The sequence below is a fragment of the Miniopterus schreibersii genome (genome assembly GCF_964146895.1).
Source record: "Miniopterus schreibersii genome assembly, chromosome: 19".
NCBI classification, from domain to species: Eukaryota; Metazoa; Chordata; class Mammalia; order Chiroptera; family Miniopteridae; genus Miniopterus; species Miniopterus schreibersii.
Window position 1 is genome coordinate 21,030,321 of NC_138119.1, and position 24,094 is coordinate 21,054,414.

The 24,094-nt window shown below is 47.1% G+C and overlaps 1 protein-coding gene across 1 annotated transcript in view; it reads left to right on the top strand.

The window, feature by feature from the left end:
• Positions 1-24,094, top strand: part of CACNA1E (calcium voltage-gated channel subunit alpha1 E) — a 351,537-nt gene that overhangs the window by 204,187 nt on the left and 123,256 nt on the right. The window lies entirely within an intron of this gene.

Sequence of the window (24,094 nt, forward strand, 5' to 3'; positions counted from 1 at the left end):
AATGGAACAGAGAGTCTGGGATCTGCGTTTGTCCAGCCACAAGTGAACTGGTACCTTTGTTCTGTTTGGTTGCCCCTCTGTGATTTAGCAGCTTTTACACCTATCTGTTTCATACTAATCCCTCATCAAGGACTTCTGCTTCCCTTCTCCCACACCCCCATCTTGCACAATTATAGCAGCGAGAGGTGCTGCAGGCTTAAGTGTATATAGCATGTTCTTTGCCACGTTCCCGAAGGCCCCCCCTTTTCCGTGTTCTCCCAAGGAAAGATTGCCTCCCACACCTCTCTCCATTACAAAAGAGCCCAATGATTCTGGGTATTTTAAGGGGCACAACGTTGTGACAGTGACAGAGTGATGTGGTATTAGCACAATGACTCCTTTGGAAGTGCCATTAGGCCTTTTCATGTCATCTGGGTGACTGCTGCTTTGTCCACATTTAGCTGGGTGAGCCCAGAGCTGAGGGAGTTTATTTTCAGTGTGGGAAGAAAAGCTTCTTGGAACTGCATGGCAATTCCTTTTTTGTAAGACTCCAAACTTGAGGTGGCATTTCCCCCTGCCTCGCTCCCGGGGCCCAAAGCTGCAGACAGTGAGGCCCTGCATGGCATTTATTTTGCAGGGATGTTTTGAATGTTACAGGTGAACCAACCATGAATTGGCTGTGTGTCTGTATTTATGTGAGACGGGGGGACTAGATGAACCAGAGAGAAATGTTCTTGGGGAGAGTTAGGAAGATGCCAGAGAAGGGATGACAGTGGGTGTCGCAGACCAGATTCATAGTGATAAAAGCGACATCAGAAAATCATCTGGTTGAGTCCTCTGGCCTTGGGTAAGTCAGGTATCCTCATCTATATTTTATAGACAACACAATTGATATCCAGAGATGTTTCATTACTTGGTGAAGTTAAAATCTGATTCTGTTAGACTATATGTTTAAAAGGTCAAAGGCTATATTTTCTCTGGTCACTATTGTATCTCTAGCACCTGTTTCAGTACCTGGTGTGTATTAGACGCTCAATAAATGTTTGTTGAATGAATACCAAACACATAGCTGCTGCTAGTAAAAAATTTCTTCACGGTTAGTTATTCTTGAAGATATTTGTCAGAGTATCTGCTTAATCTGGTCCTAAAGTACTTCAAGATTATCAAATTTGGGGGGCCATAGGTACACGGTAGTAATAGGTAAAATAAGTGGCTTTCAGTTTAAGAGTTTACTCACATAGCAAATTTTTATTGAGCATCTGCTATGTACCAGGCACTGGTCTAGGCACTGGGGATATAGTAGGGAGCAAAAACTATTCAAAGCTCTGCCTTCATGGAACTTACATTCTAAACAACATAAAAGAAAAAAAGAGGTGATACACGTAGTGTGATAGAAGGGGATTCTCTCTGAAGGGGCCTGGGTGGTTTTGCCAGGAGGACCTGCTGGTGCTATTTTATAAAGGATAATTAGGAAAGGCCTCCAAGGGAAATAGACTTTTGAATAAAGACCTAAAGAAAGCTAGGAATTAAAACATAGGCCTGTTTGGGAGCACAAGCATTCTGAGAAGGAATAGCAGGTTTGAAAGCCCCGAGGTGGGAGAAGGCCTGGAGAGGTGGAGGAAGAGCTGTGAGGATGGGGTGGGTAGAGCTAATCAACAGGAAGGAACAGGATCGGTGAGGAGCCAGGGCAGTGATCCAAGGTGGTGGCTGAGAGGGAGTAGAATTCTGGGTGGGCTTTGAAGGAAAGGCCGATGCATTTATTGATGAGCCAGAAGTAGGATGTGAGAGAGAGGGAGTCAGGGGTGACCCAAAGGTGTTCGGCCTGAACAGCTAATAGAATGGTGTTGGAATGACTAAGTGGGGAAAATTGTAGGAGACAGGCTTGTGAGGGGACCGCTGGGAGCTCATTTTTTGACGTGTTAGGTTTGAGATGGTATCGCACAGCCAGAGGAATTGAATAGGCAGCTGGATCCAGGACACTTGAGTTCAGAGAAGAGATTTGTGGTGAACATATATATTTCTTGGCTATTATAGTGTATAAGTGGTTTTATTATTTTTATCTTGTTTTATACATATTTTACATTATTATATTTGCTATTGTAGCACATAGATGGCCATGAAAACTAGATGAGAACAACGTTTATATCATGCACTCCATTAGTATATGGCCCGAGTGGGTTTTCCTACTTGGGGAACTGTTGCTCGGTTTCGGGGTCACTAGCCAAGTTAGCTGCACAGAGCAAGAACGTGCTCACCTGCAGGTGAGCCTGGTGAGAGAAGGGCTGGGCCAGCAGAAGCAGCCTCACCACGGGGACGGCAGCCTCCCGTGTGAGTCAGCTGTGTCATCTTCCTTGCTGCGAAGGGGAGTGCGTCCTGATTGCTGTGACAGATATGCAGATACGACTCACCTGGATAATGTCACTTCACCATGCCGACACCCTTCATCCACATGTTGAAACCTGAGCTGACATGTGCACTTGAAGTCATTTCTTGTAGGATTCATTCATCTCAAGGTGAGACTTTGAGGTAAAGTTGACAAAGGGGCCAGAGATAACACAGGTCAAAGCATACTTAGGGCTGGTCGACACTTGACTGCCTATGAAACTGAGAACTTGTGTCAAACAGTGTCCTCTTCCAAGGAGTCCCAAATGGGTTGCAGTGCATTCGTAGCAATGGGGTGAGTGTGGGGGTGCAAAGAGGCAGAAGACACGAGAGTTCCCTTAAAGGACTTATTATCTGGTGGACTTACCTGGGAGTTTAAATAAGAATGCAAGAGGGAAGATGCTAGAAGCCAAGGACATGGTGTAGGCAATGTGTGTTATGTGGGATGAAAAGAGAGACAGTGTTGAGCACCATGGACTGTCTTTTCCCTGTGGGAAAGGCTCCTTCCCATAGGAGATGAGGTCTGCGCTGGCCTTTGAGCACTGGAGGGACTTAGGTAAAAGAAAGCCAGGGAAGGCTCCCGTATGGGGCTGTGCGGGTTGTATGTACAAAACTCTAAACAGTGCCGTACAGGTCCTGGTCATGTGCTTAATCAGTGGCCCTGACAGAGAGACACTCTAGGTAGGACAAAGAGCCTGGGACAAAAACAAGGAGGTAGGATTGGGCATGATGTAGTCATCTGTGTGATGCCAGTCAAGCCCCATCTACTTATTCAGCAAATATTCCTCGACTAATGAGCAGGCCACGTTGACCATAGTGGAAGATTCCTGTAGAAAGTCGTGACAAATGTGTGTGGTTGGTGCTACATTATGCGAAGCCTTGAATGTCAAGCTAAGGAGTCAGAACATTTCCCTGTGAGCAGTCAGTCACTGACTAGAAGTTTTTGCATAAGACATTGAATGTTTTAAAAATAGTGTTCTAAAAAGATCTTGGTAGCAGTGTGCTGGCTGGCTTGGGTTATGAGGTGACTGGTGGTGGAGAAATGAAGGAAGGCCATAGGGTAAGAGGAGAGTTGAGAGTGTTAAAATACTGCAGTTAGGGTTGGTGGAAAGGCATGGAACTGTTTCCAAGCGTAGAGCCCCAGGGTGGACTGGACATTAGTGAAAGAGGTGCTTGTTAAATGCTCACTGCATCCACAGTTCTCTAATACATGTAAAGGGAAGATAGGAAAAAAGGAACATATGGCTGTCTCCCTCAATTGCTCTAAGTCTCATTATAAAATGCATGTCTATGTTGCAAGTCACTCTGCCAGTAAGAGAAGACAACTTAATAAGCAGAAAGAGATATGGTAAGTACATTTAATAATTGCCAGGACCACTAGCATTTACGGAGCTCCATAATGGCTTCCAACATGAACATCTATCATCACACCTGACTTTCACTCCCTACAACCCCGTGAGATGGATCCGCCCTCCTTACAGCGAGGCTGAAGAACCTGTTGTGTCACCCGGCCCAGAAGCGGCAGGGCATGTCTCAAGCTCTTGACTGCTGACTCCTGAAATGATGCTTTTTCTGCTCCCGTGTTGCCTTGTGCTGTATTTTGTGTATCTCCTCTGTAGCCATGGAGACCCTGCAGGAAGTGTAGGTAGGGTTGTGTGTGTGTGAGGATGGGAGGGGCCATTCTTCACTAGTAGCTCTGGTTTGTGGGGTGGAGCCCCGACTCTTGCCAGAGCCCGTGCCTGTCTCAGTCTTAGTCTCTCTACAATGCATAGGTGAAGGAGCATATATATACCCACGGAGCCGGTCTGTCAGCCATGGTGAGGGTCATGCTCAGCCCCACCATGAGCGTATGCCCTCCTCAGGGGGCATACAAGACCCTGCTGAACTAAGGCATCCATATGGGGCCCCTCTCGCTGCCCAGAGTGCCCTTTAGTAGCAAAGTCCCTACTCCTTTCTCCTGGATGTGTTAGGTCAACAAGGGCTTTACTAACTCCCCTTGGCACCGATCTACCAGAGCTGCCTCATTTCCACTCTGTTCTCAAGTTTTGCTTGGCATATCCAAGGTGATACCTGCCACTTTCTTCCTCTTGGAGTTTTCCACAGTCACTTGGAACTCTCAGGAAGCCACCTCTTGGCTTAGTAGAGGACTGTTCTCATTCGAGAAGTCAAGGTTCTTCCATTGGACCTTTTCTGATCATGAAGGCAGAGTAGTTGGTAGGTGTATCAGTTTTCTAGTGAGGCCAAAAATGCCACAGCCTGGGGAGCTTAAACAATAGGAAGAAGTTCAAGATGGAGGTGTCAGCAGATTTGGTTTCTCCTGAGGCTTCTCTCCTTGGCTTGTAGATGGGCCTGCTTCTCATGTGGTCTTTTCTGTTTGTGTGCATGCCTGGTGTTGCTTCATGTGTCAGATTGAGTTAGGGCCACTCTGACAGCCTCGCTTTAGCACCTCTTCACCTTCCCTCCAAATGCAGCCACAGTCTGAGATACTGGGAGTGAGGACTTCAGCATGAATTTTGGAGCCACAGTGGAGCCCATCACAGTGGCGGAGCTGTTTCTTACTGCAGCTTCATCTTCTGTTGTTTTCACCCCCCAACACCTTTCCTGGGAGTCCGTTTGGGCTGGAGCCAGATGATAAAAAAGTGGGATCTGAAGTGGTTGCTTAAACACCCTACGTATAAGTTCCTCAGGGACAAGGACCATTCCTTATGTTGTTTTTTTCTGCCAGAGTTTAGCAGAGAGTAGATGCAAATTTCTCAAATGTTTACTGAATGAGTAACTTGATTAGGAGACTTGTCTGAAGCAGGGGCATTTCTTTGGGTCCAGAAATTTAGAAATTTCTGTTTAATCAAATACAGTACTTAATACATTGCAATATAGATTTTTTTATTATGAATTTTGAAAAAGTCAAACCACCGTAAAACACATTTTAAATTCAAACAATGTAAAACTAATCCCATTTATCTTCGATGTGTGACATAAAGTGAAGGGCATTAGAGCAAAGTTAGAGAGTTCTGCTTCCTGCTCTGCTTTTCATGGACTTTTGAACCTCGGGACATTACTCAGCCTCTCCTGGGACCTTTTATCATCTGCAAAAAGAGGGGAAGGAATCTCAGATGACAACTAGGATTCACATTGCATGCAGTTTTCAGTTGATGGATTTGGTTACCTGAGGAAGGATTCTGAGACTATGTCCAAAGCCATCTTTGAAGAGTATCTTGAGTGACTGACCATGTTCGCCAAATGCATGGGAGGAAGGGCAGGTGGCATTAGTGGAGAAGTTCTCTGAGGTCACTCTGAGCAATAAAGTTCTCTGAATTTATGATTCAGAAAAAGCACTGCAGAAACTTGAGGGACCCCACAGTCATCACCAAGAACATTTGCTTGCATTGTGCTGTTAAAATGTAGGAGTGCTCATTGGCAGAGATTTCTGGTCAACCAAATGCTGGGTGAGTACATAGTGTGTGACTTGATCTAAATTCAGGAAAGCACGCACAGGGTGTAGGACTTCCGCATGTAAACTTATTTAATTGCATTGATGTAAAATGTACAATTAAGAGGGTAATGAGTGGCTATTTCTAAGTGATTGTAGGGTTTTATTTTTTCTGATTATGCTTTTCTGTACTTTTCAAATGTTCATGTATTACTTTTATAACCAGAAGAACAAAATCTGATAAAGAATATTTAACATTTCCCTGGCTGGGTGGCTCAGTTGGTTGGAGCGTTGTCCTGTACACCAAAAAGATTATGGGTTCGATTCCTGGTCAGGGCACATACCTAGGTTGCAGGTTCGATCCCCAGTTGGGGAATGCAAGGGAGGCAACCAATCAGTCTCTTTCTCTCTGTCTCTGTCTCTCTCTCTCCCCCTCTCTCTCTCTTGAATGAGGATTAAAAAATAATATCGCAAGGTAAAAGACCAATGAGAAATTTCAAAATTCAGTTCATTTCAGCAAAGATTTTTATCCATATCGTTCACTACGTATTTATTCAGCATTTACGATATTGCAAGTACTGCCGTTCACAGGATAAGACGTTTTACAGAAGAGAAAGCTATTGAACCGGGCCTCGTGGGAAGAGCTAGCAATTGGTAGAATATGGAAGGTGGGCATCTCAGGCAGAGGGAACAGCACCCGTCTCTGGAAAACTGTAATGTGTTATCAACGGAAAGGTCAAGTTTAGGTACGTGGGAGGGATCCTATCTGGAAGTGAGGGGCGATAAGACTCAACAGACAGATTGGGCCCAGATTGTGCTTGTGGCCTCTAGCGGATGAACAGAGTGTAGCCAGTGCGGAGTTCTGAGCAGAGGAAGGACGCACTAGGCAGTGTGTTGGCGAGACTGGCAGGGGCTTCAGGGTGGGCCGTGGAGAACTCACCAGGCCAGCTCGGGGGTTCAGGTGCAAGGGAATGTTGTCAAGGCACTTCAGAGTTTAGAAAAAGGCCTTTCGAGATGGTAGATGCCTCTGTGAGCACCAGGCTTCTCCCCAGTGTTCTTAATTCTTACAAGTTCAGGGAGAGTGAGGTTTGAGCCGTGTCTCTGACATGCTTATCCAATGAGCGAGGCTAATGGCTGCTCAACTTTTTGGGATTGTGCTCCAGTAATTTCATTGTTTTAGTGTGGCCTCTTGCCATCCCTCCCCTGCTTTCTCTGTCTGGCCGTCTTCCTCCCATTACTGACATTTAGTTTATATTCATTTTAGGATGAAAGTGAACTAAATTATTTCTTTGTTATGAAATACACATCTGAGATCGTGAGAAATATTCCGTGATGCTGTAAGCCAGAATTGTGGCCTGGTTAAGTCGTATTTTTAAAAAAGACAAATATTACTAAGACGTTAGATGGAGTGATGAAGTGTTGAGATGGGCTGTGTGTCCTGCAGGTGACTGGCCAATGGCAATAATCTTTGGCTCTTGTCCCAGGTGAAAAAAGCTCAACTGTCTTTTCATGTGTCATTCTGAGCTGGGACACGGGTGATCACGGGGGTTGTCTCAGGAACCTTCCATTTTCTCAGATTCTTCAGCAGCCCCAGGGAAGGGGAAATTCACTCTCAAATACAGGAGACCACGTTAGGGAGTAAATTCCCAATACACTTACAGAGTGGAAACAGGGGCTCTATTTCAAAAAAAGGACTCCATATGTCTTTCTTCTATTAAAACATGAAAATTTTCTTCCAGGAGCTCACTGCCAGTGGCCTTCATTGTAGTCTCACAGTCAGCTCAAAAATATGTTGCTTCTGGAATATGTGAGCTTGAAGTGTGAATGCTATCACATGAATCTTTTTTTTATCATAGAGAAGTCTTTTGGGTGGGGTGTTGATGTCAAGATTAATGCAGAGAAAATTGGCTGCAGTTAGGGCTGAATGATAGTGATCATCCCAAAACTCGTTAAGAGCTGGAAAAATGCATATTGAGACCAAAACCCGTTTGTCCCAGAGCGAGACGTGGTAGCTGGAGAATGGCAGCTCAGCGATCCTGAAGTGTAGGCAGGTCTTTCATTATGAACCAGCCATGCTCTCGAGATTTGGTGTCAATCAGCTTTTTGTAAATGGAATCTTTTTTTTTCCCTCCCCATTAACTTACCCTGTAATTTCAGCAGTGTTGCACATTCGTTCCTGATCGATCTTGAGTTGGCAGTTAACGGCGAACATTCAGTTTTGGATTTTTGTGCTCCTTTCCTGGTCTCATGTTCTTTTCCTTTCCTCCCTTTCTGTCACTGGTGAGGACAGCAGAGTCCCTCTGTCTAGGGAGGTGAGAGAAGGAGTGGGTGTTGCTTGTGCTGAGTGCTGAGGGAGACAAAGATGGGAGGAGGAGCTTGCTTGGGTGACGGCCACCCAAGGGTGACCAGGATCAGAGGCGTAGCTGGGACCCATTGGCTGCAAGGACTTTGGTGTTGAATAGTCCTGATTGGGACAAGCAGCTGGCCATCGATGGTCTTCACTTAGCCTTCTGCATGGAGTGGACATTGGTAAAGGGTTGTTCCCAACCTTTGTTTCCCTAATCGTCAAGAGGGGTTGGTTTCCTGTTTTTCTCCCAGATTTTCTGTCGGATACATTTGTGGAGTATTGTTGCTTGAATTGTCTCACTTCAGTCTGTGCATTCAGCCCATAAGATCGAATTCATGAAGCAGGGCCCCCGAGGAAGTTTGAGGAGAATATGAACATTTTAATCTTTAATAGAAAGTCTAATATTTGACTCAGCAACTTTAAGAAATTATTATATAGAAATTACAGATTTTTCTATGGTAAAGGACGTTATATGTAACATCATAAGACGATAGCCTGAGAAAAATGACACCCAAAACAAAGTTCTAATATAACTGATATACAAAGAGGCTCTACAAATTTATAAGAAGACAGTCAACCACATGGAAAAATATACAAAGGATATGAGTAAGTAATTCAAAGGAAAATGAAGCCATATGGCTAATAAACACGTGAAATAATGCTAATATTCAGAAAAAATGCCAATTAAAGCAATGAATAGGACTCATATCTCATCCTTTAGATTGATCAACATTTAAGGCTTATAACCTCCACTACCTGTGAGGATGTGGAGGAAGAGGCATTCGTGAATTTTTGGTGGAGTATTTGGTGGGTTGCTACAACCTTTGGGGGAATCAGTACTGGGAAGTACATATTCTCCTTGACCCTGTAAGCCCATTGTTGAGACACCCACCTATTGAAATGGAAAGGACTATCGGCAGGGACATAATATGTAAGGGAGAGTATTTATTTCAGCTTAGATTCACAGCAACAAAAACAAAAGCAAAGAAACATCAGGAGGGAGATCAGTGGAGCATTGCTTAGCTGTGGTTCTGTGTATGTGTATTTGAAAGAATTAAATCTGTGTGTGGGTTCTGGAGGGACATTCCTAATGTGCTTTAATTAAGAAAAGCAAGTTACAGGGTAATCTGGATGGCAGGATCCCATTTACAAAACCAAACAGAATGCGATATGTGACCCTAATGTGCAGAGAGGATGGTGGGGAAGCGTATATACGAGGCTGCAAACACAGCAGGATGGGAATGCAGGTGAGGGGAAAATTAAACTCTTTCTTTATACATATTTGTATTGTTTGACTATTACTCCTAACTCATAGTGCTTTTGTAATTTAAAATTTCACAAGTAAAATTTAAAAAGTCCTTGAAAATTAAGGACTGGTTAGGACACTTTTTCTGCTACTGCCTGGCCATAGTGTTGCTCAAACCAGCTAAAAACAGTTCCCTGATGCCCAGTGAGGTGCCCATCCTGCCTCCCAGGGGCTTCCCGTCATGTGTCAGCAAAGCAGTGTGATTGACATACCTGCTACACCTGTTGGCTCATCAGTTTCTCACCTTAGTTATAATTTATATATCTCAGTGGTGTACTTTCCGTGTATCCTGGCTTTGAGTCCTGCTCATCTCCCAAGGGTTAGTGGTGCTGTTTTTCCAGCTCTGGCCTAATTCCTCCTGCGCCAGGTGGGCAGGCACCTTCTGGAATTGCCCTCAGGTAGCCGGAAGCCCTGACTGGAAGGTGCTACTTGGAGGTCTACTCTCCAAGAACAGACCTGACACTACCTGATAGGGCGCTTTCATGAGCACGGTGCCCAGGGTGGCCAAGCTGCCAGGCAGGTGGGTGACCCTAGGCTAATTAGGTGACCATCCTTGGTTCCACAGCCCAGGCTGTGCGTTGAGTCCGGGCTGACCTTGGAGACCTCTGGCTGAGAATGGGCTTCCTCTGCAAAAGTCTCAGAAGGACTTTTCGTTTGAGAAAGTCTTGTACGACCACTCGGGCCCTCAGACCCTACCCTCCTCTCTGAATATGTTTGTTTGGTATATTATTTGTTACGCCTTCCGTTCTCCCCACCTGGACAGTAGGCCAACCTGAGGTCAGGGAATTCTCTATCAATACGACCCCAGCAGCATAGTATTGGGGCAGAGCCAGAGTGTTTGAGGATCTGGGTTGTGCCTTGAGCTGTACTCCTGGACAGCAGGGGCCTGTCTCAGTAGCTGGGCAGTGGGGATGACCCTACCGTCAGCCCCTCAGAGTGAAGTGGACCCAGGAGCAGCTGAGGGGAGGGAGAAGCTGGGTCCTTCTCTTCCAGGGACCACACTGGAAGCTCACCTGTTAAAATGCCCAGGTTATCCCTTCTCATTGCAAGCCAAAAGGAGAGAGTTAAGGAACCTTCACTTTGACCACTTTTTCTGATTGGTGGCTCTGGCTGGGCCCTAGGGCAGGCTCCTGGTCCATGAGGCCTTCCCTAGGGCCCTTGTCTGGCTCTATAAGCCCAGGAGGATCCAATCAGCTCAGCTCAGGTGTTCTGTAGTGATAGGAATACTGCTCAGCGAATCTCAAGACTCCACCAGAACTCAGAATTTCAGGGGGTCCAGAGTCAGTGCCCAAAGCTCAGGAGATGGACGCAGATAGCAGCGAGCCTATCTGGGCATCCAGAGGAAAGGGCTCATCTGCTGTAGCCCCAAGGACTTCACTGAACAGATGCATGTTGAACCGAATGAGCTGACGCAGCACCGGCAGCTACACATTCCCCACACAAGTTGTCTCTGCTCAGCCTTTCTCCACCCGTAGCCAACACAGGGGTATGACTGAGGAATATCAACGGGGTGAGCTAACCTGCTTCATGGCATGGAAAGAGCAACATCTGTGCACATTCCCTTGCATTTCCAGAGGAGCCAGTTACAGAGGATACAGCGTCACCCACAGATTCGGGTTTGGGAATAAGGGAGTCGGTTTCTATTCCAAGCGCCCGCCACTGGCTTTCTGTGTCACCTTGGTAGGAGGTGGGTGGAGGGAGAATTCTGCTGGGATCAGCTGTACCCCAAGGAGCCTAGGCCTCCCTCATGGGGATGCTGAAGGATCAGGTCAGCAACACCTGTCTTTACTGACGTGAGCTTTGTTTAATATGTAATTTTTAAAGAACTAAGAATAACAGCAGCCCAGATAACCTGCTTCACTGGTGTGGCCCACTTTTTCAGTTATTTGGGCAGAGGGATTTCATTTATAAAGTTCCTTACTGCTGAGGTCATGTTCCCCGGTTATGAGCCATGTGTGTCAACAGTGCAGAAATGAATTTGTACCCCCCCGGACCCATGCAGATTGACTTGGTTCTGAGCGGAGTGGAAATAGAGCCTGCACACGTTAAATACAGTTCATGAGGATCTGCTGTCCATAGGGTGCTTGGAGAAGTCATTCCAGGCACAATCCCTCTTCCTAAAGAATGTCCAGTCCACTCAACAGTTTTATAACACTTCCCAGACTTGCATATACAATGTCAGCCTTTTGAGGGTGTAGGCTGTCATGATTGCTGTTATCAGTTACCCTTCTTGAGCGCTCCCTGAGATGTAGATGCAGGGAGACCTCACAGATATTGTGGGTTCGGTTCCAGACCGCTATAATAAAGCGAGTATCACAATGAAGCGAGTCATAAGCTTTTTGATGGTGGAGGGTCTTGCCTTCCAAACACACAACACCGGTGAAGCGCAATAAGGTGAACTGTAATAAAATGAGGGTGCTTGTACTCTGAGATTGGGGTCCCTGGAAGTCAGCTCTGCATCGAAGCCTCGGATGCAGGATGTGTGTTGAGCTGGCTTTCAGGAGTTTCCCCTGAGGAACCGAGGTGGGCAGAGGAGAGGCTGACCCACCCTAGCGAGCTAAGTGCTCCCTCATAGGTTCAAGAGCAATTCCCAGTGAGGGGAGAGGCTGTGAGCTGCCAGAGGCACCTGTTCCCAGCAGCTGGGGAATGGGTGTCCTCCCTGAGGGGAGGAACTGGCTACAGCACAAGGCATCCACTTATCCAACGCTTTCTGCCTGCCATACCCTGGCTGCTTTATTTCTATTCCATACACTTTAGAGCTGAGGCAGGTGAAGGGCAGAAAAGCTAAGTAACTTACCTAAGATTGCACAGCTGATACATGGTGGGTAGAGGGGTGCGGTGGGCTGTTACCTCTCAGACTACACTTCTGACTTAATCTTTTTTTTTATATGTTTTTATTGATTTCAGAGAGAGGAAGGGAGAGCGAGAGAGAGATAGAAACATCAATGATGAGAGAGTCATTGGTTGCCTTTTACACTCCCCCGCTGGGGATCGAGCCCACAACCCAGGCATGTGCCCTGACCAGGAATCGAATTGCAATCTCCTGGATCATAGGTCGATGCTCAACTGCTGAGCAACGCTGGCCAGGCCTCACTTAATCTTCATAGCGCTGCTCCATGACAGGGCTTATCAGTCCCATTATACAGATTGAGAAACTGAGGCACTGAGAGGTTAAATGACTTGTCCAAGGTCACAGGCAAAGCCGGGGTTTTCCCATTAGACTATACTGTCTCACAGAGACAACCTGTCCAGTGAGAGACACCCAGTTCTGTCTGGAATAGGAGTTTCAGCCCTCAGGTGATTTATGGACCACCACTTCCCTCTCTGCAGATGTGGGTTCAAATACTAGCTCAGTTTTACTTCCTGCGTGCAACTTGGCATCTCTGAGCTGTTTTCTCATCCATAAAACGGGGGTGATAATGACATCTTTATTGGCTTATTATGAGGATTAAAAGAAATCAGATACGAGAAATCTCTCAGCACCGCACCCCCCAAAGGGGTCCAAGGCTGCACAGGATTTTCTGAGGGCAGATACCCTGGACATAGCAGTGGTTTATTGATCCCAGGTTTCCTCATTTGCTTTCGTCTCTCAAGCAGAGAGAAAGAAAGTGAGACAGTGTCTTCTAGGCGGTTTGCTGAGAATTCCAGCACTGGACTGTTAGTCTAATCATAATACAGTTCTTCTTGGAAACAAACATAGCAACAGCAATTATATCTTACTTTCTATGTCTAATTGGCTGTAAACTGGCTTTTACTAAGTTATTTCCATCGGCTGTGTGGAGCATTGTGCGTTTTGCTTATCTCTGTGTCCTTCTGCAGCCCCATCCTGCCTTTACTGGGGAAGGAGCCAATTAGATGTGTTGGCCTGTGGGTGCCCTGGGAGCCCCAGCCATTCCCAGCAAAGGGCCGTGACAATACCGCGGGCAGCCTGCCGCTCGCTGTCCCTCTCCCCTCCCACCAGAGCCTCTGGCCTTGAATCTCCCTATGAGTCCTGCTCTGATTCTCCTTCCCCATAAGTCTCCTTCTCTTCTCTTGGCTTCTGGAGTAATCAGTCTTTCCCTGGTCTCTGAGCCCTGCCTCGTTGTGAACCCCTCTGCTTCCAACCCTGCAGCTCTGTGGGCTGTTTTCCTCTTAAGCCTCTCAGCCTTTCTCCCAGTAAGTCCCACAGGGCCACCGAGCCATCCGGCCAGGCTGTGCCCGGTGTGAGCCGGGTGCAGAGGAACAAATGCAGGTGCCCCCACACTGCTGTGTCTTGCCCGTCTGTAGGGACTGATCGCTCCCATCTGCCCTGAGGAAGAAGCCTCCTTCCCAGGAGCCCAGCTGGGGGCCAGAGCCTGTGTGGGAGCTTCTCCTTAAACTTTCCCCTCACTGTGTTTTTCCAACTCACTGAAGCTTAAATCCTTCTGCGGGGCCAGGCCTCAGCGTAGGCGTGTCTGATGCCTGGTCATCCTGGGCATGGGGTGGGAAGAGGGACTGAACCTGTTGCTATGGCAGCACCCAGCTGAGATCATGAACCCATTTCATTCCCAGGAGATTCCAGGGTGAATCAATCTCACCCACTCCCGTCTCCTCCCTCTCCATCCCTCCCCACATCCTTCTGTCATCTTTCCTCCTCCCCACTCAACCTCAGGCTTTCTCCGTTCTCAGATCTCTATTTTCTGGATATATCAGCACAGCAGCTAAGGCTGCCCGTGGCGACTTCTTGTTTTTCCTTAGACCAGTGGTTCTCATACTTGAGCAGGCATCACCTGAAGGGTTTGTTAAAACACAGATTGCTGAGTGCTGACCTTCATCCCTGGAGTTCTGATCTGAAGGTCAACATTGGGACCCAAGACTCTGCATTTCTAAAAAGGTCCCAAAAGGTGCTGATGGTGCAAGGCCAAGGGCCACCCTTTGGGAACCGCTGTTCTAGGCTATGTTTGCCCAGTTTAAACCAGTTATGGCTGGACTGTTCTTTTACATTTTGATTCTAAATGATTTGATCAGCTCATTCATCCTTTCATACATCAGTGTTTACTGAGCACCAGTTCAGAGCCTGTGGCGGGGACTTGCTATTCAAAGAAACACAAAGTCCTGTTCTCCAAGAGTTCACAGATTTGTACAGAGGACAGACAAGGAAACAATTATTATATGGTGTGATAAATAGTACAGTAACCTGAAAATAATAAAAGAAGTGGGCACCAGTCTCCTAGCACAAGACAAGTAAAATATTTAGATCAGATGAATATAAATGATGTGTTCATCCTTCCTCCTCCCCTACCTTTTAAGGGTTATGTAAGGGGAACTGAACTTAATCTATTGAAACAATATTAACATCTGATGTTTGTGGAGCATTTATTATGTTTCAGTTACTGTACCAAGTACAGAGGATATCAATTAAGAGTCCTGGGGTCAGACTGCTGACTGCAGTGCTTGCCCTGTCCCTTACTGTCTGTGCAGCCACTCTGGGCCTCAGTTACCTCATCAGAGAAAAATGCTGTAGTACTAGTATCTGCTTCAAAGATTTTTTGAGAGGATTAACGTGTAAATGTAGGTAAAATGTACAGAGTGACTGCTCCAAAAAATGCTGATTCTTCCTATCAATATTTTGTGACCTCGTGCTGAGTATTAGAGAGTTGGCCTAGAAAAATGTACACTCTCCAGACTAAATCAATTGTCAGGATTTAGTCAAGAGAATGGCTTGGGGCCGGGTCTGAATGTGGGGATTAGAGGACCTCAGATCAAGCCTGAAGCACCCCTGGGACACCAGGCGGAGGAAGCAGCCCTTGCTGGGCGCCCAGGGAGTGTGTTAATGCAGATAGGATATCAGAAAAGCCTTGAATGGCTGGGATTTTGACAGTGTGTTTATTATTAATAATTTTGAGAGAATGAGGGGGGATTTTCAGGATTGAGGCTGAAAAGTATTCCCAGTAGAGAGAACCATTCCCAGCAGAGAACATCTCTACCCCACAAAGCTGACGAGGGTAGACGCTCAGGCTGGGATGTAGAGTTTCAAGCTTAGCTTTGGCATTGAGAGAAGCAGGGTCACCTTCCCTGAGAGGTACGTTTTCTCCCATCGCCTTCCTGCCCAAATGCCATCTGCCTGGTGCTGTCAGCATTACCTGGGTGTTTCCTAGCAGTGAACCAGGCGGAGAAGCTGTACTTTCTGATGCTTCCCTGGAGGGCCTGCCCTCTTCCCCTTTAGATATCACCCTCTCCCTGAGAGCTGTGGTGCCCTGTTCCTACTCCGAGGCCAGGGAGTGTACCCTTAATCTTTGCCTGGGGCCCTATAGGGGCCACCTGCGTGTTGAGTGTAGAGTCTGTATTTTCTGCAGGCCTGGGATACAGCCTCCCAGATGAAACTAGCTGGGCGAGATGGCAGAATGCACCAGTCTTGTATTAAACCTTTCCTGAGCTTCATCAGAGATAAGAGTGATAGAGCCTTAGAAGGTGAAGTCCTTTGTAGCGAGATACACCTGGGAAGGGCTTATTAAGTGTAATCGCTGATAACTGATCATCCACTGACTCTGCCCTCTGGGTGATGAAAAAATCCTCTAGACATTTAATTAACTCAGGGAAATCCTCTTTCTCATCAACCTTTTCTCCTTTCCTCCCTTCTGCTTGCCTTAGATTTAATCGGAGACATACATTCAGCTTATTAACCTATTCACTTGTTTATTCATTCAACAAACACTTGCTGAGCACCCACAGAGCACTGAGGTGGGTTCTGGGGCAGATACATAGACAGATAAGACTTATGCCTTGTTCTTGAGGGTTGTCAAGACTTGCAGAAGACGACACACGAGCAAGCAGTGATCACGGCACAGAGTTAAGAGGTCTGGTAGCGTTCAGTACAGGGACATGAGAGGGACAGACTCTGGGAAGGTTTCCTAGCAAAGGAAACAGTTAATCATGGTCTGCATAGAGGCTTTTCAGGTGGAAAAGGTGGAGAAGGTATTCCAGGTAGTGGGGAAAACAGGAGCAGAAGCCTAGAGATGTGAAAGAGCACAGCACAGGAGGGAATTACAAGGAGTGGCGTGTGGCCCTGTGAGCTGGTTCGCAGGGAGCAGGGGCTGTGGGATGACCTAGAGAGTTTAGACTGGGGTCAGCTCTGGTGGGAGACTTGGCAGGGCAGCCACAGCAGGGTAAGGAGGGGGGGACAGGACAGATGTATCGGTTAGAAAGGACAACTGCCCCTGCCCTGAAGCCTGAAGCCAGTTGTGGGTGGAAATCACTTGTCCCACTTTTACCCTATCACCCTGGCAACGGAGTGGCTGTTGCATTACTGGCCAGGGAGCTCGCTGTGACAGTCTTTCAGTCTTCTTAGACATCCAGGCCAGAGAAGAAGCCCCTGAGTGAAGGTGTGGGCCTCAAAGGAGTGGAAACTGACATTTGGATAGGATTACTATGTGAGGTTGGTCAGAAACTATTTCCTCTGCTGGCCTTGCTCTTGTAAATAGTCAGTCCTCCGTATCTGTGGGCTTTGCATCTGCAGATTCAGCCAATCTCGGATCTAAAATCTTGGAGAGAAAAAAAATCTCAGGAAGTTCCAAAAAGCAAAACTTGAGTTTGCCACCTGCTGAGCACTACACTGAATTCATGTGAATGGAGTGGTGTGTGGCATGCCCTGTTGCAGCCTAGATGCAAATAGAGGTTATATGCAAATACTGTGCTGTTGTATATATAGGGGACTTGAGCATCTGAAGAATTTGGTATCCATGGGGGCCCTGGAACTAATCCCCCATGGACACCAAGGGTTGACTACCCGCATTCGTAGCTCTGTTTTCAAATACGTTCCAAGTTAAAACAACATTATTTCTATCCCCCCACTCACCACACAAGGTGCAACACAAGGTAGTGTCTTGAGAAGTCAAACATGGGTTTGGATTTGGGGTCCACAGTATCCTGATTGTGGGACCTTGGGCGAATTTCCCAGCCTTTCCGAGCCTGGATTTTGTTGTTTAACATGTAAACTTACAGTTGCATCTCTCTTGCACATGGTTGTGAAGATCAGAGTTCATGCTGGTTTGGTGTCCAGCATAGATGGGTACTTTAACAAATGGAAGCCATGGTTATATTTCCTCCTCAGATACACTGGAACCTTAGGGTACAAGTCACAGGAAAGTACTTAGTTAAGGATGTTTCATTTGGGTTCCCTTAGTACTTCCAGAAACAGGTGTAACTAGGTTCATGTTGTAGTTGCTGTCCAACAACATATATGCATCCTCGTGTTAGTCACCTGTCATTGTTGACCTCAGTACTTTCCACCCTAATGCATAGCAAGGAAAGTTGTGCAAATAATGGTGAGAGCTGAAGGGGATTCTTTCTAATGGTTCCCAGACTGGAGAAACAATGAACATTATTATTTTATTATCTGTATTCTATTTCAACCTGGTTATACGCCCAAACCAATGGGAATTCTCAGCTGGAATGAACTTTGTGTATCTTAGGGGAAAGAGGAAGGACCAAGATAAATTTCTAAGCAGGGTGAACAAGACAGGAGAAATTGAGACATAAGTAAAGAGGAGGGCTTAGGGAGGTGGCTGAATCAGAACCTGAGCATTAGAGCCCTTGAGAAGCAGAGAGGAATGTGGGTCTGAGTGGGAAGGCACCCCACATCTGTTGTCTGATGTAGGCACCTACCCAAGTGAGGAATTCCCTCCTCAGTGTCCCTGACAGATGGTCATCTGGCACAGTGATTCCCATTCTTTTTCACATCATGGCACACATAGAAAATATTTGCATAACACTGGGGTAAATGGACAAGACTGCTCCCAGATGGAGGTGACCAGCCTGGGGACTCTGGTTGTGCCAGGCTCTGCCAGCGGCCATCTCTGGTGAGTGGAGCGGTATCTGTGGCACATCTTTAGCCCAGCGTGTGCTTTGAGAAACTCTGATCCAGCAGGGCCAGAGTGGAGAGCCTTCCCCAAAATACTCAGGTGATAAATAGGCATCTAAGATTGGGCATTTCATCATCACCATCAGTACTAATGCACATTTATTGAGCATGCTTTCCAGAGATCTGTCTTGGATTCTGAAGATACAGAATCTTAAAAGCCATGGTGTCTTGCTTTCAAACCGTTCTAACTAAGGAGTAAGAGTGCTTCCTGTGGCCACAAAATAAATGAAACTAACTCTCTTTGGGCTCCTTCAGGCATTAGTAGAGTGAACAGAAAAATAAAAGATGCAGTTCTGCCTTTGAGAAACATTCAACCCTAATGGGAAGGTAGGACCAATATGTGAAAGAGATTGAAGACATAAAAAGAAGGTGTGTAAATAAGTACAAATAAAACCCCGAGTGCAGCACTTAATGTTCTGTTTTCTATTATAGGTATTTATACACATGATTTTGTCTTCTTACGGATCCCAAGGCCCTAGAGGACTGTTTTCCTTTCTTACTCATCTTGTGTAAAATACACACTCAGAGTTTTGAATGAATGTGCATGCAGCTGCGGGGGGAGCCTGAGTGCCTGGATCTGCAGTGAGGTAGAGCGCTGTGCTTAGGGGAGGCCTTGGGAGAGGCTGAGCAGTGCTTTCTGGAGGAGAGAACTCACGGTGTGGCAGAGGGAGGGGAGAAGGCAGGGAAGAAGGACTCATAGGGGGTGAACACATCCAAAAAGGCATTTAGGCCACTGTCGGAGTCCTCTGTGCCCCGCCCCTCCTCGTCTTGCCTTACTCGTGCTAACAGCAGCTCTCTGTGGTCATCATTCCCACCCTCTCCCTCTCCTTGAACTCTCCTCTTGATTGGGGAATCTGATTCCTCCTCTGTGTGGACCCGTCTGTTATACTCTGTTTTTCATGGGCACGGCCTGGGACTGTCTGATCTCATCACTGATCTCCCACACCTAGAAGAGTGTCTGCCACACGCTGTGTGATCGCTGATTTGTTGAGCATAATATGGCATTCAGCTCTGAGCCGTGGACTCCAAGGCCCTTGGGGTGGGGAGGAAGCTGTCGGGCTGGGCCCTGCAGTGAAGTGGGGGCCAAGGGAAAGCAAGTGCCTGGGTGTGTTGCCCATAGGGAAGGTGTTGGGCAGTTGAATCTGTCTTCAGCCTCCACCTTTTCCTCCCCACCCTTCCCTTCTCTGAGTTTTCTCTCTCTCTGGTCAGCAGAGGCCTTGCACAGATGCTTTGGCTGAGATGAATGGCTGGCCTCTTGGCAGGCTAGGGTGGCTGCTCTAACCATCCCTGGACCTGGGCTTGGTTGGTAATTCCAAAGATATCTTTTTTGAGATGGAGCCTGGAGGCCAGTAGTCCTCAGCTGGAAGCTGTTTTTGCCCTCTCACTCCCATCACAGTGGAGATTCTGGAGACATTTTTGGTTATCGCAACTGGGCCGGGGGGGGGGGGGGGGTACTCCTGGCATCTGGTGGGTAGAGGCCAGGAATGCTGCTAATGCACCACACAGGACACCCACCCATAGCAAAGAGCTCTCCAGCCAGGCTGAGAAACCTGGCTGTTAGTTGGTCCAGGGCTTGCCAGCAGGTGCTGCCTTCAGTCGGGAGTAGGTGTACCCCAGAAACCTTTCTTTTTTTAAAAAACAAAAAAAGGGGCCCCGGAATCAGCATTGTAAGTCCAGTCCCAACTCAGCCTCCAGCTGGAGCTGCTCTGAAAGGCAAGTTCACGTGTTTTCCCAGAGCCCTGTGGAACCTCTCTAGAGACCTGTTTCCAAGGGTGGAGCCCAGCCCTGCCCATTACAGCCGACCCGGAGAACCAGGGGACCCCTTCTTGCTGTCTCCATCCCTGTCTTTCTCTTCCATCCTGCTCCCCCACCCCCACCTTCCTCCAGCTTTCCCAGTCCCCCGAGATTAATGTGATAATTGCTGTGTGTGCCTGTTTACGCAGGGAGTGGGTGCGCTCCCCACCCCCAGTCAGCAGGTTCCCGGAGGAACACATTCCCACTGTGTCAGGACCGGGGCCCACTGAGCACTCCTGTGCAGGTGGGCTGCCACCCCCGACTGCCTTCTCTGCCTGTCATCACCCCCGTCACGCGCACAGGTGCATGTGTGTGTCACTCAGGGAATCAGCAGGTGAGAAGGTTGGGGAGCAGCCAGCCTGCCGGTCTAGGGGCTCGGCTGGGCCAGGTGGGAGGAGAATCAGCACCTTACATTAAGAGGAAGTTGCCCCCAGAGAGTAGCAGGCTTCTGTAATGCCTGAGGCGAGGTGGCAGGTGTCCAGCCAATGGTGGGAAGCAGGAGGCTGGCACTCTTTGTGTCACTTTCTTTGCAGGGAGGGGCCTGGTTCACACGTCCATGCTCTACAGTAGGGACCTGGGCAGAGAAAGGTTCACTGCGAGACTCTCCTGGGGCCAGAATCGGGCTGGACATGTTTAGAAAGCGGTGGGTCTCCTTCCTCGGGATCTTGCTCAGAGACCTTAGCACGGCTGTCCCCCGTTTCTGAAGGAAGAGTCGCTGGGGAACATAAAGTGTGATGATCCTACATGTAAGCCTCTTGTCAGAGTCACAGGGGCAGAGGGTGGCGGCAGGGGGGACAGCGGAGACAGGAAGGGAGAAATTCTTCCACCTCCACAGTGATAGAACTTGAACTGTCAACTTTCCGCATGGCATCCCTGACTCCCACCTCACGTGGTCCCGAGCACTTGCTGCCTTGGGAGTTGTCGGTTAAGTTTTTCTCTTTTGATCCCAGAAGACACTTTAGTAGTTGTCTCTCCTACACTGGACAATTTAAAGGTTTTAATAATGATGAATCAGAAGGAGAGTGAAGCTCTGGTTAGCATCAGAAAGAGCCTTTGGAGGAGGGAAGGGGGAGGCCCTCTGCTTGCCCCTCCTGCTGAGGCACGTGGCCTTGCCCTACTGGACTGGATGTGTCATCGACCCAGTGACAGGCAGGTGACTCGAGGGTCAGGCCACCTGGGGAGGAAGGATGGAAGGGAGAGGAGAAAGGTGTGGAGAGGGGGTGGCAAGTCTGTTAAAAAGGTTGGTGAGTAATCTCTGGGCTGTCAAGCTGCTTTCTCCAAAAGAACCTTTTAAGCTGTCAGTCATCTCTAACAACCCCCCAGGGCATAGTGCCACTGTGCTGGGGTCCTCCCAGATTTTTTCTCCCCATCTTCCCTCCCTCTTCTTTTGTTCATCCAACAGGCCCCAATGCCATAGTGGATGACTTTTTTTTTTTCTTAAGCAATTGAGACAGAGCTGCACAGATGGAGAGGGGAATATCAGAATGATTTTTTTTTGGGTATATTTCAAACATGAGAATCATCTTATTCAAATTGTGGTTGTTTATTGATTAATTGAACAGCTATATGTGCCAAACACTTTAAGTGCCAGGTACAGAAATGAGCAGACGGTTTAGGTTCTTGCCTTAGTGAGTGTAGGTTACAGCGGAATCAAAACATTCTCACAAAACACTGACTGAAAAGACGCTGTTCATCATCAGTATTTTCTAGAAGAATTGGGAAGCGTGTTCCAGACTCTGGAGCAGTGAGGGGAGTCCTTTGATCTCTGCATTTCACAGGCTCTACTTCCTAACACGTTCATGGATTTTCCTTGAGAAAGGGAGTTTCATAATCAAGGAAGTGTATAAAATGATGGAATAAACAAAGTTAGTGTTCCTTTATTGTGGGTCTTCTCATAGGCTAAGAGGAAAATATAATTTGCTGTGTTTCCCAAGTTTTTTCGGTTACAGAAGCCCATTTCCCACAGAACACCTGAACATCTGACGGACCTCTAGCAACGAGAACACAGTTTGGGGGATGCTCTTCACTCCACAGCGTCTCTGGCAAATAGTCACCCAACTGAAAAATTGCTTTAGCTCCCTTCAAACTATAGCTCAATCACTCCTGGGCCCAAAGACACCTTAAAGGGCATAATGTCATCATCGCCATCGCTGACACCAACTTATGTTTATTGGCAACTGAGCCCTGATCCAGGTGCTGGGAGCAGGCTTGCTCCTTGCTGACAAAGGTCGCTGAGCAGGGAGCTGGCTAAGCCATAGAGTGAATGAAACTTGTCGGTCTGAGCACCACTTGTGAACCACCCTAGCTAACTAGTTTTACATAGTGCTGCATTTATAATCATGAATAAAGACAGAGCTAACTGTACTAATATTCAGTCCATCCTGCAGCGCACAGGAAGGGCCATGCCTCAACTATCTCGGAGAAAAAACAGTTTTCTATGTCCATTGAAAGCCCTTTGGCCCCTTGGCATCTGGTTTTTCGTATTTGAGTCAGGGTCAGTTTTCTCTGAGGCCTGGCCCACGTCTTCCCTGCTTACATTGACCTGAGCAGACCTGCTCAACCCTAAGAGTTACATCTTATGCACTGAAATTAGCAAGTCCCTGCCTTTGTCCCACCCAGTCGGGAAGTGTTTGTTTTTAACTTTTATTTTGCTCCATCATATCTCTCCAAACAGTGTAGGGGCAAGACAGAAGACACAAGCTTGGTGAAAAGAGGTTTCCTCAAAGCTCTTTTTAATGGAAAAATCTACTGTACGGTGATGGCTGCCATGATAACCAGTGGGAGGCTGTGGCCTATGGGCTGGCACACTTGAATGGGAGGCAGAAAGGAAATGAGATCATTTGGGAGAAAACAAGGTAGACTGTCATAGAAATCCACAGGGAGCGTGAGTTCAATGAATCAAAGTATGTTTGCAAAGTTCAGTGGAAGGTAAATCACAGGGACAAGAAACACGTTGCCATAGAAATACCGAACTTGCAGCTTCGTTTTAACTAATTTAGCACGTGAATTTGGGGCAGGGCATTTGACTTGGATGCCTTTTTCTCCAGTGAATTGGGAATAAAAATATCTTTCCAGAAATTGAGTTTCAATTAAGTATTAGAGTTTTGTGTGTATGTGGTGGGGAGAATTTTAAAGCCCTGGATATGTAAAATGCAATTCAAGGAGACTATTTTGAAAGATTTGGGGTTGATATCATGGGGAGGGGGAGTCAAGGTGAAGCTTAGTTGAGACGCTCAAGTGTTAGAATTTTGCAAAATGCTCCCAAACTCTGTTTCAATGTCCTAGTAAGATATCCTGCCAAGAGTTGCTTCTGTGTGGTGTAATGCACCTCAGCCCCCACCATTCAAGAGCCTTGCATTTAAGTTTCAGTATGAGAATCTAGAATATGGATCTCTCTGCATTTTTTAGGTCACTGTGTGTTAGCATTAGAAAGAGAGTAAGAGATCACTCTTCAAATCTAGATTTATTTCTGTTTTGTCCAGAGCCTTGCTGGGGCCAGGCCTGGGGCCAGCTCTGTACTATGGGACTATGATGGATGAAAGCAAGCCAGAGTTCAGAAAGCTAGAGGTCAGGTCAAAGGCTGAGCAGGATGTGGGTGACCCTACTTTTTCCCAAGCAGCCCTGTCAAGGCCTTGGCCAGCATCTGTGGAATAGAGTGATGGACACAGCCTGCCCCTATCTTTTCAAGAATTTGTCCAATTCAGAGTGCAGAAACTTAGAACCCACAGCATCAAACACTATAAAAGCTATCGTTTGCATGATCTTGGAAAAGTAGTTGACCTTTCCGCGTTCTGTTCTCTCATCTGTTAAGTGAGGGTGTTCAACTACTCCAACTGAGGATGTTGCATGAGGCTGATGCAATGTCCTTCACTAGGCATATGGGAGAGGAGTTAACTCACAGTAACGCCGGATTGGGAGTGGAGCGAGGCAATGTTTAACTGCATTGCACTGTGCTTATAACATTATCCTATGTGGGAA